At 36.1% G+C, this 13,820-nt stretch overlaps 1 long non-coding RNA gene and 1 pseudogene across 1 annotated transcript; one reads left to right on the top strand and one right to left on the bottom strand.

Moving 5' to 3' along the window:
- Positions 1 to 1,875: 1,875 nt before the first annotated feature.
- Positions 1,876 to 3,167, top strand: LOC120178256 (annotated as a pseudogene).
- LOC120178257 lies at positions 3,075 to 3,296 on the bottom strand. The gene is made up of 2 exons (XR_005521501.1): positions 3,243 to 3,296; positions 3,075 to 3,172 (listed from the first exon to the last, which is right to left on the bottom strand). It is a non-coding gene; the product is annotated as an uncharacterized LOC120178257 (long non-coding RNA).
- Between the last annotated feature and the right edge of the window lie 10,524 nt (positions 3,297 to 13,820).

The following is a 13,820-nucleotide window of genomic DNA, read 5'->3' as shown; positions in this document are numbered from 1 at the left end:
GCTAAAACCTAGCATATAGTTAAGGGCAGTATCGGTATTGCTTCAAGGAGTATCGATACTCGAGGTCCAATATCGGTACCTAGATGGTTGGTATCGATACTAAGGTATTTTTGAAACATTGAACCTAAATTTGGTACGAGTACTTATGATAGTATCGATACCCCAATACCAGAGTATAAATACTCAACATAGAGTATCGATACCACCTAAACCAAGTAACCTATAACAGTTGAGGGGTGTCGATACCAACAGGTGGCTATCAATAACAATGGGTTAGTATCGATACTGAAGGGCCAACATCAATACCCACGAGCAGTTTTGAATGAATAATCTTAGGATGCTAAAAGGAGTTGAGGTTTCCCAAAAGTTTATAATAACTTCCAAATAATACTACAAGTGAGAACCATATTGATGTTTAATTCAAACATAGAAACGTGATAAAGTAGGGTGAAATAAGACTAACCTTGTTTGAATGCTCGGGAAATGATCAAGACACCTGAGTTCCTTTTAGTAAAGCTAGCAGCGTCGAAAGTATAGATTCATTCTGGATATATTCTTTGGGAGTGTGCAAGGCACTTTAAGCTGACCAACTAAAGTCAAGGCCTGTCACTTGCAAATGGTGGGTTAGTTGAGGATGTGGTGTCCGATGCAGAGATTCTGAGGGCCTCATTCTCGATAAACTAGAAGGGTGTGTGAGCTCCAAGATGCAAAACCCTCAGCGGCACCATGATGTCTACCATAGAGTAGAGAGTGAGTATACAAGTATACTCACTAAAGAAAAATAGTAGACTTGATAGCTTGAGCCTTTTAGTGATATACAATTAGGATGATTTAGTTGTTAGTGTGGCACTGAGCTAGTTAGTTCAGCGTTGGAATTTGTTTCCTTACGCATATTAGGTGGAGCTTTCGAGAATTGAGATGGCAATGGGTTGGGTTTTTGGGCCACCCGATCTGACCCGAGAAGAAAGGGTCATCCACCCGTGACTCGACCCAACCCGACGAAATTAAGGTTTCACCCGACCCGACCCGAATATATGACTTAGAAATCCGACCCGACCCGAAATAATTTGAAATTATAAATAAAAATTTAATATAAAAATAAAAAATATATAATAAACTGAGTATCAGGTCAATGGGTACCCGATTAAGCAACATTTTGTAACCCAGGACCAATTCGAAAACCCAAAAATTTAACGGTCTGGTCGGGAATTTTCAAAATAAATACCCGTTATATTTTAACCAGGTCGACGGGTCGAGTCAACCGGGTTGATATTTTTTGAACACCCCTAGTCACATATTCGAGCACCAGCAACTGTAGAGCAGGATGATTAAGCATTCATTATCAAATTGTTGAAAGTATTTAGAACAAATACTACTTTGTAATCATCTTAGCTTAATTAAAAAAATTATTTTCTTTTTATTTACCAACATGCTAAAAAGTAAATAGAAATTAAATAATTTTAATCATTTTTCGGGTTTTATTTATAGTTGGGAACTAAGACTAATTAAGTGTTTCCTAATTATGTTAAATGTTTGGCTTTATTTGCAATATGCTTTTGATAAATGAAACCTTGGTATGATTTTGAAACCCTATATAAATATCAACTTTAAGTTTTTAACGACGGGATAAAAAATGAAACTTAAATTAAACATTATATATGATTCTTTTTAAAATAAAATAAAATTTAAATACCAAAACTGAAGAAAAGTAATAGTGTAGGTACTAAAATATGTAATTTACCAGAAATATTTTCGTTAAACAAATCTATATTACTAAATACGGGTTGAAAAGAATTAAGCGGCCCAAAACCGACACTAGCTCAATAAAGACTGAAATAAAACGACTGCGTAGCCCTATCTAGGGCAACATCGAGTCATCGACCAAACCCTGTAGTTAAAAGCTTCTTCACACCCTAAATTCAAATCCATAAAACTGCGCCTCCACTGTTTCCCCCGTTTTATCTCTCACTTTGAGGCTTGAGCAGATCAGATGGTATGTTTCTCCGATTATCTGTGTTTTTTCACCATTGAATCCGATGTTCAAACTCAAAATTTGTTTTGAATTTTCTGGGTTTACTTTTTTCTTTTTTTGCAGGCACCAAAGAAAGACAAGGCCCCTCCTCCTTCCTCCAAGCCAGCGAAGTCTGGAGGTGGCAAGCAAAAGAAGAAGGTCAGATCCTTTCATTTCTATTCAGTGGGGTTGATTTTAATGCATTTCAGAGTTAGATAAGAAATGGGTTTATCTTCTTTTGTGTGTGTGTTTTTCTGGTAATTACAGAAGTGGAGCAAGTGAAAGCAAAAGGAGAAGGTGAACAACATGGTGCTGTTTGACCAAGCTACCTATGATAAGATTCTCTCTGAGGCTCCTAAATACAAGCTCATCACTCCCTCTATTTTGTCTGATCGTTTGAGGGTATGTTTTCTCATTTGTTTTGGTTTTGTATTTTCCTTTTTTTATTATTGCATATAGTTGTTTCTGTATGTTTTGCATTTGTGATTATATATGGTTTTAGTTTGGTTATCTGTGTTGTTGTCAATTGTCTGGAGGTAAAGATCTATGGATAGATGAACTTGGGTACCCTTTTTAGAAGTGGATGATGATAGGGGTTCTTTTTTCAGAGATTTATCCTGGTGTTTTTTTGGTTATTCACTGTAGAATTTGTATTGAACTTTATTAGAATGGGTACTGTAATCGCTTTAAATAGAGTAAGTGCAATGTGATTCAACCAAATTTGAAGTGATATACACAAATATGAGAATCTTTCATAGACTTTTTGTCTGATTAATGTATGTATATTTATGCATTTGTGGTAGAGTCTAGGGGATATGCTCCCTTTCCTTGTCGACTTGTGTTTGTTCTTAACGGTGAGCATCCCTGGATAAAAATACTGAATTCATCAAGCTATATATGTTGGTCTGTACTTGCATGCATGAATATCATTAAATGAAAGCCGGCATTCTGTTATTATGTCTAATATGGTTTTACATAAGCCGCCCAGATTAACGGGTCACTTGCAAGGAAGGCCATAAGGGAGTTGATGGCAAAAGGATTGATCCGGTTGGTGTCTGCTCATTCGAGTCAGCAGATTTACACTAGGGCAACAAACACCTAGATGTTTTGTTATATTTTTGCTTATTTAGTTCTATGTAGTATTTCCATTTCATGTTTCTGCTATAAATTATTGGTACTTTTACCAAAGAACTCCCACTCAAATGGGATCTTTCTATTATGTGTGAGCTACAGTTTCTTGTTATTGTTATGATTTAATGGATACTTCTTTTCAGATTTATTTTGCTTGGATTTGGCTTCTGAGCTTTCCTAAATTTCTTCTCTAAATGAGATTTTAGTATGTATTGGTTTGTCTCATCTATGTGGTTTTGGCTGTCTATATATTGTTTTATGAATATTTGGGGTTGAAATTTGATACCAATTGTTTATACATCTTGGTATGTATTGTTTTTGTTCTCGGTATTGATGTATTTTTTATACATCTTGGATTTATTAGTGTTTTATAATGAGGAGGTTAATGGCAATATTATTTGCATTATATTTTGGGTAAACTACATATTTTGTATTTAAACTATCAATTTTGATCTGTTTTTGTACCTAAACTTTCAATTTTGTCAAAATCATAGTAAAACATTTAGTTTTTTCGTTTTAATAACTTAATGTATTTAGTTCGTAAATTATCAGTTTTGGTCTGTTTTAATATCTAAATGTTCTATTTTTTTATTACTTAATGTTAAATTTTGAATGAGGTATTAAAATGAAACAACTATTGTACTTTAGGTCTTATTTTAAAAAATTAAAAATTTAGATACTAAATCGAATTGAAAATGATAGTTTAGGTATTAAATATATAATTTATATATTTGGAGTTGTAAACACCTTGTCTTTTACTTCTGTTCTATTATGTGATAGGGGTGTATTCGGTTCGGTTCGGTTTTTTACCAAAAATTGAACCGAATTGAAATAAATGGTTTTTTAAAATTTAAACCGAAACCGAGACTGGATGGTTAAAAAAAGAAAAAATCAAAATCGGATTTTTTCGGTTCGGTTCGGTTTATTGGTTTTTAATGAAAAAATCACTTGAAACTGTAAAAGATTTTTTAAAAAAATGCCTATTCGGCTCAATATGGAACAAATGAGTTTCATATAGAAAATTCGAATCGTACCGAATCAAAAGAATAGAGATTTTAAATCGAATCGAAAATTGAACCGTATAATATCAAACTGAATCGAATCGTTTTACTCGATTTTTATCGATTTTTTAATTTTTTTCGGTTTTGTTGCTTAGTCCTACTATGTGATTGTTAAATAGAAGATATGTTAGGACACGTGGACTTTTTCTTATAACATGTTAAGACACGTGGACCTTTTTCAGGCTGCCATTTGACACTTCAATTGAGACAGGTCAAATGACTTCACGTCAAATGTTAAATGGAATATATATTTAAAATTTTATTAATAATATATATATATATATATAGAGAAAATAACCTCAATTACCAAAAATCTCATATAATATACGATTTTAACCAACTTTTTTTGGATTTGCCAAAATGACCAACAAAATCGCAACGCGATCGCTAATTCGCAACGCGATCTCCATTATCACAAATTCGCGTTGTATTTTCGCAATGCGATAGTTGAAAATCGCGTTGCGATGGTCTACAGTATCGTTGCGATTTTCCCAATTCGCAATGCGAATAAGTAAATCGCAACGCGAATTGGGAAAATCGCAATGCGATACTTACTATCGCAATGCGATAATACAAAATCGCAACGAGATACTTACTTTCGCAACGCGATACTGACTTTCGCAACGCGATTTACATAGCGCCATTCGTATTAACGCGTATTTTTTTTTTCAAATTCCAAACACATATTTTTTCTTAATAAATCGAAAAATGAACCGTCCACAGTAATCGCAACTCATAACCTCAAACCCAAAAACACAACACTCAGTCCCATCTCCATCTCTCACTCTCTACGGCGAAATCCGTACCCATCTCCGAAGATTTCCGTCCCCATCGCCGGCGAAATCCCTCACAACCATTCACAGTCAAAAATCCTTCACAATCATTCAGAAATGGAAAATCAACCTCCGAGGGTTATTTTTTTTTTTTTTATTTTGAAATTTTTGCATTATTTTAGGTTTTTCATATTGAGATTGATGATAAGTTTACTGGTAATTTCAATAATAGATTAACCATTTCACTTAGATTTCTTATTAAATTCATTCGATTGCTGCCAATACTGCTAAACTGTTTAGCATGTGAAGTTAGTATTTGTCTTTGCTTTGTCTTTTGGTTGAAGTAATGCAGAAGAAGAATAGTTTCGAGAATGAAAATCGCAACGCGGAAATAACTATCGCAACGAGATAATCGCAACGCGAAATAAAAATCGCAACGCGAAACCAAAATCGCATTGCGATTTTCATTTCGCGTTGCGATTTTCATTTCGCGTTGCGATTTTTATTTCGCGGTTGCGATTTTCATTTCGCGTTGCGATTGTCTGGTCGCGATAGTCATTTCGCGTTGCGATTCTCTCGTTGTGATAGTCATTTCCGCGTTGCGATTCTCATTATCTCATTGCGATTTTCATTTCAACCAAAAGACAAAAACAGTGTTACAAATTTTAGTTTCAAGAATAAACTACTATTTATGTTTATTGTTTTGTTTTTGGTATATCTTGACAGTGTAATTTTTGGTATATCTAACTTGGTATGTTTATTGTTTTTTTGTAGAAATTTTTTTCGGATTCATTGACATTAAGGAATAAAGTTAGCCTAGCCACTACAATTGCTTCGAAGCTTTCACCTGCACAAAGAAAATTGTTTGAAGAAACCTGCTTCGGGCCATGGCTGAGAGTACAACATCCGGGTGGAGATGCTAGTTTGACCCATTTGTGGCTTCAGACCATGACTAGCGATCTACCCGACAGTATACAACGTGGTGAGGAAGAGATATGGTTTCATTTTCCACCGGCGTATACTTGTTTTGGGCGGAAGGAGTTCTGCTTAATCACTGGTCTACGATTCGGACACGATGATGTAGGCCGGTACACTCGTCATATCACCCGCCCATCATGGTTATCCAGGGTTTTTCCTGATGAGTCAATAGAGAAGCCGAACTTACACGTCGACGACATGAAGAAATTTTTTAATAAGAAAGATGGTTTTACTCGGATGAATGACGTCGATGTTGTCCGAGTATGCCTTCTACTACTTTTGTATGCCGGCTTTCTAGGCAGAGAGGCCATACAACCTATTCCTCAGGAGCTAATATTATTGGTAGAGGACCTAAATGCATGGAATCTGTTTCCGTGGGGTTCGTATATATGGAAAGCTACCTGGACTAAGTTGTCGTCTGCCTTTATTGACCGCAAAAGTTTGCGGGGCGATGGGTCGAAATACACTTTGTCAGGCTTTGTTTGGGCCTTTAAGGTAAGAATTTCTATATAATGTTTTCAAAATTATAATTAATTATTTAACAATTACTAATGTTTGTTATTATATTGTTTGTAGATTTGGATATTCGAGGCTTTCCCCAGCATGCAGACATATGCATTAAAATCCTCAGATGATATTCCTAAGGCTATTTCCTGGAAGAGGAAACGTATGTTGGATTGGGAAGACTTAATACCATATGCGACAATAAATAATGTAAGTTAACACAAATACTATCATATATAAACAAGTTATTAATAGTAGACGTTTAACTTTGTTTATTTTTTATATTTTTAGGAGGCCAACACTCCATTAATGAGACTGACACCCACGGAGGTTGAGCTTGCCACTGATTGGTGGCAAGCTAGTCAGCGTTTTTTTGATGGCACGAATGATGAGCAGCCTCCACTTCCTCCACTTCGAGAGCCATCACCTCACCCAGAGCCATCACCTGATCAACCCGACTATACACCTATACAACGAGAAAATGGCTATCGCAACGCGAAAATGGTTATCGCAACGAGAAAATCGCAATGCGAAATGAAAATCGCATTGCGATTTTCTCGTTGCGATTTTCATTTCGCATTGCGATTTTCATTTCGCATTGCGATTTTCTCGTTGCGATTTTCATTTCTCATTGCGATTTTCATTTCGCATTGCGATTTCCATTTCGCGTTGCGATAGTCTGTTTTGCCTTCAACATAAAGCAGATTGAAAATCAACAAATCAACTATTACATTTCAACACAAATTATGTACACATCAATTAAACAAATCAAGATTTACAAATCATCTTTTACAAATCAATTAAACAATCAAAAAATAATAATTATTCTTATTTCTTCATCAATTATTGAATCAATGAATCAACAACTTTGTGACCCCGTACATCCATTTCACGCAGCTCACTTAAGGATTAACCTGCAGAAACCAAACATTTGCTCAAACAAGACTTCCTACACATCTAAAACCTACAAACAGCAAATTATTGAATTCTAGGTACTTAACCAAACATTTTCAAACCAAAAGGAGTATATATGTTAACAAAACTTGCATTTGACTTACCAATTAACAATGGACACTTTCATAACGCGGATGCAGGTAGGCAGCGTCTCGAATATATTGCTCTAGCCATATAATGCCGAAACCACAAGCATACTGCAGCTTTATCTCTATCGGTGGGAGGTAAAAACTCTGTGCTTCCCGTCGTCAAACGCGCCAAGCAAAGGCATACGAGAGGACCACAATCCCCTCTGGCTCCCGGCGATTGTTGTGGCGCGGTCTCGTCTCTGACAACTGTGACATTAAACTTCTTTGACTTCTTGTGTCCAGAATGACTCCAATACTTAATCCCATCCAAGAATTTAGCCAAATGAGAGCTCCATCCCTTGAAAATATCTCTCAAATCAGACAGTGATATGTAATTGATCATGCTGTCATACACTATTATCTTCAGGGATGGGAGCTGAAGTTGGACGAGAAGCCAGTGACGACGTTCCAAAACAGGGATAAACACCTGCGATCATAAGTAATAATTCATTTATTTGCGCACTTATTTATTAACACCTTTAAAAAATTTAAAAAATAAACACTAACCTTATCGACCTCCCACCATGCAGGATAAAGTTTAGCTTGTCCATTGCCCAACAAAAATGATTCATCTCGTTGATTCTTCAAGTGAACTGCGTGAAAAGCCGTCGGCATTATTGTATATAGCGAATTTTTTTTATTTTTCCTAAGCTTCCTTATTATTAGTAGACGTGACACCCACGCATCGATATGCTGTTTTACAAAAAAAATACATATATTAGTGAATTACATTAATTTTTAAACAAATTAATCAAAATCATATATAAGACAAATATAGTCTTACCTCCCCATCCAAATAGCCACTGTCTTCAACCCCTAATAGCACACCCCACCAAGACTGATCAAGCAACAAAAACATTTCATCGTTGAGTTTGCTGATGTCAGTGTAACACCCTTGGCTCCGCTCATGTAGATAAAAATCAACTGCGGTCTTAGCCCAAAGGGTATTATCCACAATTGTTTCTGGTAGTTGTCTCCTCTCCACTTCAGATACCAGAAGGGTACTAGCCGGTAACTCATACGAGAGCCAACTCTCATCCATCATGTCCGGAACCGGTGGGGGTTTCTCAATACTTCGATATATTACCCCATGTGAATCGGGCTCTGGAATGGTGGGAGGGACCTCTTCAACGATGACAGTGGCCTCTTGAACGGTGGGGGGGAATCTTGAGTGAGAATAGGGGCCTCTTGAACGATTGGAGGGGACTCTTGAGGGATGATCGGTGAGTCGAGCTTCTTCTTGCGGAGTCTTCGCACCATTGGGGTGAACGGAGACGTAATAGCACGTCTACGCCGTCTGATGCGTGAACTCCGTCGTGCAAGGAAAACCCGACGTAAAGCATCCACCTTATCGGGCCGCTAAAAAAAATTAATACATAAATCAGTAAATAAACAGACATGATATTAAACAAAGACAAATATGTTTCAAACTAGCATTGTATTCACCCAAATCATTATTCTATCATAGTTCACAAAATGCTCAGATAACATTCCAGAAGTAAGCACTTATATAAACATTTAAAAGGACAACATATATAAACATTCCAGAAGAAGAATAGTTTACTTTCGCAACACGAAACTTAAAATCGCAACGCGAAATGACTATCGCAACGCGGAAATGGCTATCGCAATGCGAAATGAAAATCGCAACGACAAAATCGCAACGCGAAATGAAATCGCAACGACAAAATCGCAACGCGAAACACAAATCGCATTGCGATTTTCATTTCGCGTTGCGATTTTGTCGTTGCGATTTCATTTCGCGTTGCGATTTTGTCGTTGCGATTTTCATTTCGCATTGCGATAGCCATTTCCGCGTTGCGATAGTCATTTCGTGTTGCGAAAGTAAACTATTCTTCTTCTGCAAATTGAAACTTGAATGGATTGCATTACTTCAACCAAAAGACAAAAACAAAACAAAAAACAAATACTAACAAAAACAGATTGGCAGCAACCGAATGAATTACGAGTATGAAAAATCTTAAACTTACCTCGTTGCGTAGAGTATGAACCTCATTCTGCAACGATGCTACCATCTCACGTAGAGCGGCTACCTCACCCCGTAATGTAGACACCTCAACACGCCATGCACCATCGTCTTTGCGTAAAGTACCGACCTCCTCACGCAAGGCATTGACCTCATCACGTAACTCCCCTAACTCATCCCGTTGAGGTGGAGGTGGAGAACAGGGAGATAAACGTCGTGGCATCTTTGCAGTCGCCTATCTTGCGGTGATGGTGGAGAAGAGGCTCGATGATGTGACAGAATAGGTGATGGCTGTCGTTGTGGAGGTGTATAGCCGGGTCGATCAGATGATGGCTCTGGGTGGGGTGATAGCTCTGGGCGAGGTGATGGCTCCCGAAGTGGAGGCTGCTCATCAACCGTTCCATCAAAAAAACGCTTACTAGCTTGCCACCAATCAGTGGCAAGCTCAGCTTCCGTGGGTGTCAGCCTTTGTAGAGGAGTGTTGGCCTCCTAACAATATAAAAGCTCAAACAAAGTTAAATGTGTACTAGTAATAACTTGTTTATAAACATATGGTAGTATTTATGTTAACTTACATTATTTATTGTCGTATACCGTAGTAAATCTTCCCATTGCAAGGTTCGTTTCCTCTTCCAGGAAATAGCCCTGGGAATATTATTTGAAGTTTTTATTGCATATGTCTTCATGGCGGGAAAGGCCTCAAATATCCAAATCTACAAACAATATAATAACAAACATTAGTAATTGTTAAATAATTACTTATAATTTTGGAAACATTATATAAAAATTCTTACCTTAAAGGCCCAAATAAAGCCTGTCAAAGTGTATTTGGAACCATCGCCATACAAACTTTTTCGATCATCCAAGGCAGACGATAACTTATTCCATGTAGCTTTCCATAAATACGAGCCCCACGGAAACAGGTTCCACGCATTTAGGTCTTCTACCAATTTGATTAGATCATTTGGAATAGGTTGTCTGGCCTCTCTGCCTAAAAAGCCGGCATGCAAAAGAATTAGAAGGCATACTCGGACAACGTCGACGTCATCCATCCGAGTAAAACCATCTTTATTATTCAAAAATCTTGTCAGGTCTTCTACGTGTAGACTCGGCCTCTCCAGCTCAGGAAAAACCCGGGATAGCCATGATGGGCGGGTAATGTGTCTAGTGTACCGACCTACATCATCGTGTCCGAAGCGTAGACCGGTGATTAAGCAAAACTCCTCCCGCCCAAAACACGTATACGCCGGTGGAAAATCAAACCATATCTCTTCATCACGACGTTGTATAGTCTCTGGTAGATCTCTAGTCATGGTTTGAAGAAACAGGTGTGTCAACATCGCATCTCCACCGGGATGTTGTACTTTCAGCCATGGCCCGAAGCATGTATCCTCAAACATTTTTCTTTGTGCAGGTAAAAGCTTCGACGCAATTGTTTTGGCCAGGCTGACTTTATTTCTCAAGGTCAATTGAGCCGAATAAAAGTTCTACAAAAACAATAAACATACTAAATTAGATATACCAAAAACTATACTGTGAAGATATACCAAAAACAATAATAAACATAAATAGTAGTAGTTTATTCTTCAAACTTAAATATGCAACACTGTGAAGTAATCGCAACACGAAACTAAAATCGCGTTGCGATTTGCATTTCGCGTTGCGATTTGCATTTCGCGTTGCGATTCTTGGTTGATTTAATAAGCAATCTAAGTGAAATGGTTAATCTATTATTGAAATTACCAGTAAACTTATCATCAATTTCAATATGAAAAACCTAATAATAATGCAAAAATTTCAAAAAGAAAATAATTAAAAAAACTAACCCTCGTTGGTTGATTTGGTTGATTTTCCATTTCTGATTGTGAGGGTGGCTCTGAGAGATTTAGATAGACGGATTTCGCCGGAGATGGGGACGGATTTCGTCGGAGATGGGTGAGAGAGTGAGAGATGGAGATGGGACTGAGTTGTGATTTTAGGTTTTAGGTTATGAGTTGCGATTACGGGATATACTGTGGACAGTTCAGTGTTCCAATATATTAATATTCATGTTTGGAATTTAAAAATAAAATACTTGGCCAGGATACTAATGGCGCTTTGAAAATCGCATTGCGATTATGTAAATCGCGTTGCGAAAGTCAGTATCGCGTTGTGAAAGTAAGTATCTCGTTGCGATTTTGTATTATCGCATTGCGATAGTAAGTATCGCATTGCGATTTTCCCAATTCGCGTTGCGATTTACTTATTCGCATTGCGATTTTCCCAATTCGTGTTGCGATTTACTTATTCGCATTGCGAATTGGGAAAATCGCAACGATACTGTAGACCATCGCAACGCGATTTTCAACTATCGCATTGCGAAAATACAACGCGAATTTGCGATAATGGAGATCGCGTTGCGAATTAGCGATCGCATTGCGATTTTGTTGGTCATTTTGGCAAATCCGAAAAAAGTTGGTTAAAATCGTATATTATATGAGATTTTTGGTCACTGAGATTATTTTCTCATATATATATATATATATATATATATTTGTAGACTGTTGCTCGACTTTTAAGGAGATCAATATTCTCTTTTATTTTTTTATAAATAAATAAAAAAAGCAAAAAAGATGGTTAACTAATGGTGTTTTTACAACTTTCATGCAATTTCCATCCCCAAAGTTCAAATGCTTTGTTACCCTGTATTATTCAAATCAAGTTGAAAAAGTAAAGTGGAAGACCAAATAGGATTCCACTTGAGCATGATTATCATAAGTCACCGGTTGGTTTTACCAAATTGCCATTTGCATTTGCGGTTCGTATATATAAAGAGAAACTATTTTGGTGATGTAACCAACTTGCCACGTTAACTTTTGCCTCTTGTTCTTTGTTTCCATCTTCTGGGGATGGGCATGAGGCGGGGGTCGGTTTTTTTTTGCAGTCCCAATTCGAAAAATATATATCTAAAACTTGATCTCGAAAATATATATCTAAAACTTGATATCGTTCCGCTTCGGTAAATGTTAAAGATTTTTCTCGTTTTGAATTTTTCTTGATTTTTAGATTAAAATTTTAATCCCAACCTGACCCAATCCGAATATATTAATTTTTAAAAATATTGTAATAATATATTTATAATTATTTATTATATTTAAAATGTTAAATTAATATATTTTATAATTTTTTTTATATTTTAATAATTAAATAATAAATTTTAATAATATAAAAATAAAATTCTTAAAATATTAATTATAATAAACAAAAATTATTAACCTCGTCGGGTCGGATCATTGATTTTTTTCCTTAAATTCGATCCCACTTTGCCTCAAAAGTTTTTACTATATAACCCGTTTCGTTCCGGATTTCAAAATCTCAAAAAAAAAATATCTCTATAGAGTTGGGTCAGGGGCGTCGAATTCGGACATTTTCACCATCTCTAATCTTCACCGTCTTTCCAATATGGGCCTACGCCAATATTTTCTATTTTAGTTCGACATCTCAGTTTTTTTTTCTTCACTTTTTTATTTATAAATTTTAAATTTTAGGTAAACTACACATTTAATATTTAAATTATCAGTTTTAATTCGTTTTGGTACTTAAATTTTTAATTTTTTTAATTCATACCTAACATTTAGTTTTTGTTTTATTTTAGTTATCGCAGTTAAAAACATACAGATGAATTGACCTGGCATAGCTCCGATTGACGGATGATCAATTTGAACGGTGGACCACAGGGGAATTATGAGCCAACCAATATAGTCCAAATTTAGGCACATTGAACGGTGGACTATGGAGAGTGCATGATGAAAAAATTGAAGAGTTTATCGTCGATTTTAGGAGATTGAGATATTTTTGAATGAATAGGAGGTTGGAATCACGTTTAGGGGGTCAAAAGGTGTAGGTTTAAAAGTTTGGGCTTCATCAGCCGACGAATACGATGACCGATGAATTTAGACGCGGCAGCCAGTGAACCCATCTTTTAAGTTTTTAATGGCAATATACTAAAATGAAACAAAAACTAAATATTATGTATGATTTTGACAAAAACAAAAGTTTATATACTAAAATAGATCAAAACTGATAGTATATATATATATATGCTAAATACGTAATTTACCCTAATTTTTATTAAATAATATTAATATTTTTTTACAGCTCGAGTGAATGTATATTTGGACACTTGGTTTTAATGCCCATTTCTGAACATCTGCTGGGTCTCCCCTACCTGGGATAACTCGAAACCATCAAAGATTCAAGTGGGGATTATTATTAATCATGAACAATTAGTATTTGAGAGGTCAACGGATGTCG

Source organism: Hibiscus syriacus, unplaced genomic scaffold, assembly GCF_006381635.1.
Source record: "Hibiscus syriacus cultivar Baekdansim isolate YM2019G1 unplaced genomic scaffold, ASM638163v2 tig00112344_pilon, whole genome shotgun sequence".
Classification (NCBI taxonomy): Eukaryota; Viridiplantae; Streptophyta; class Magnoliopsida; order Malvales; family Malvaceae; genus Hibiscus; species Hibiscus syriacus.
This window is presented reverse-complemented; position numbering and strand designations above follow the sequence as displayed.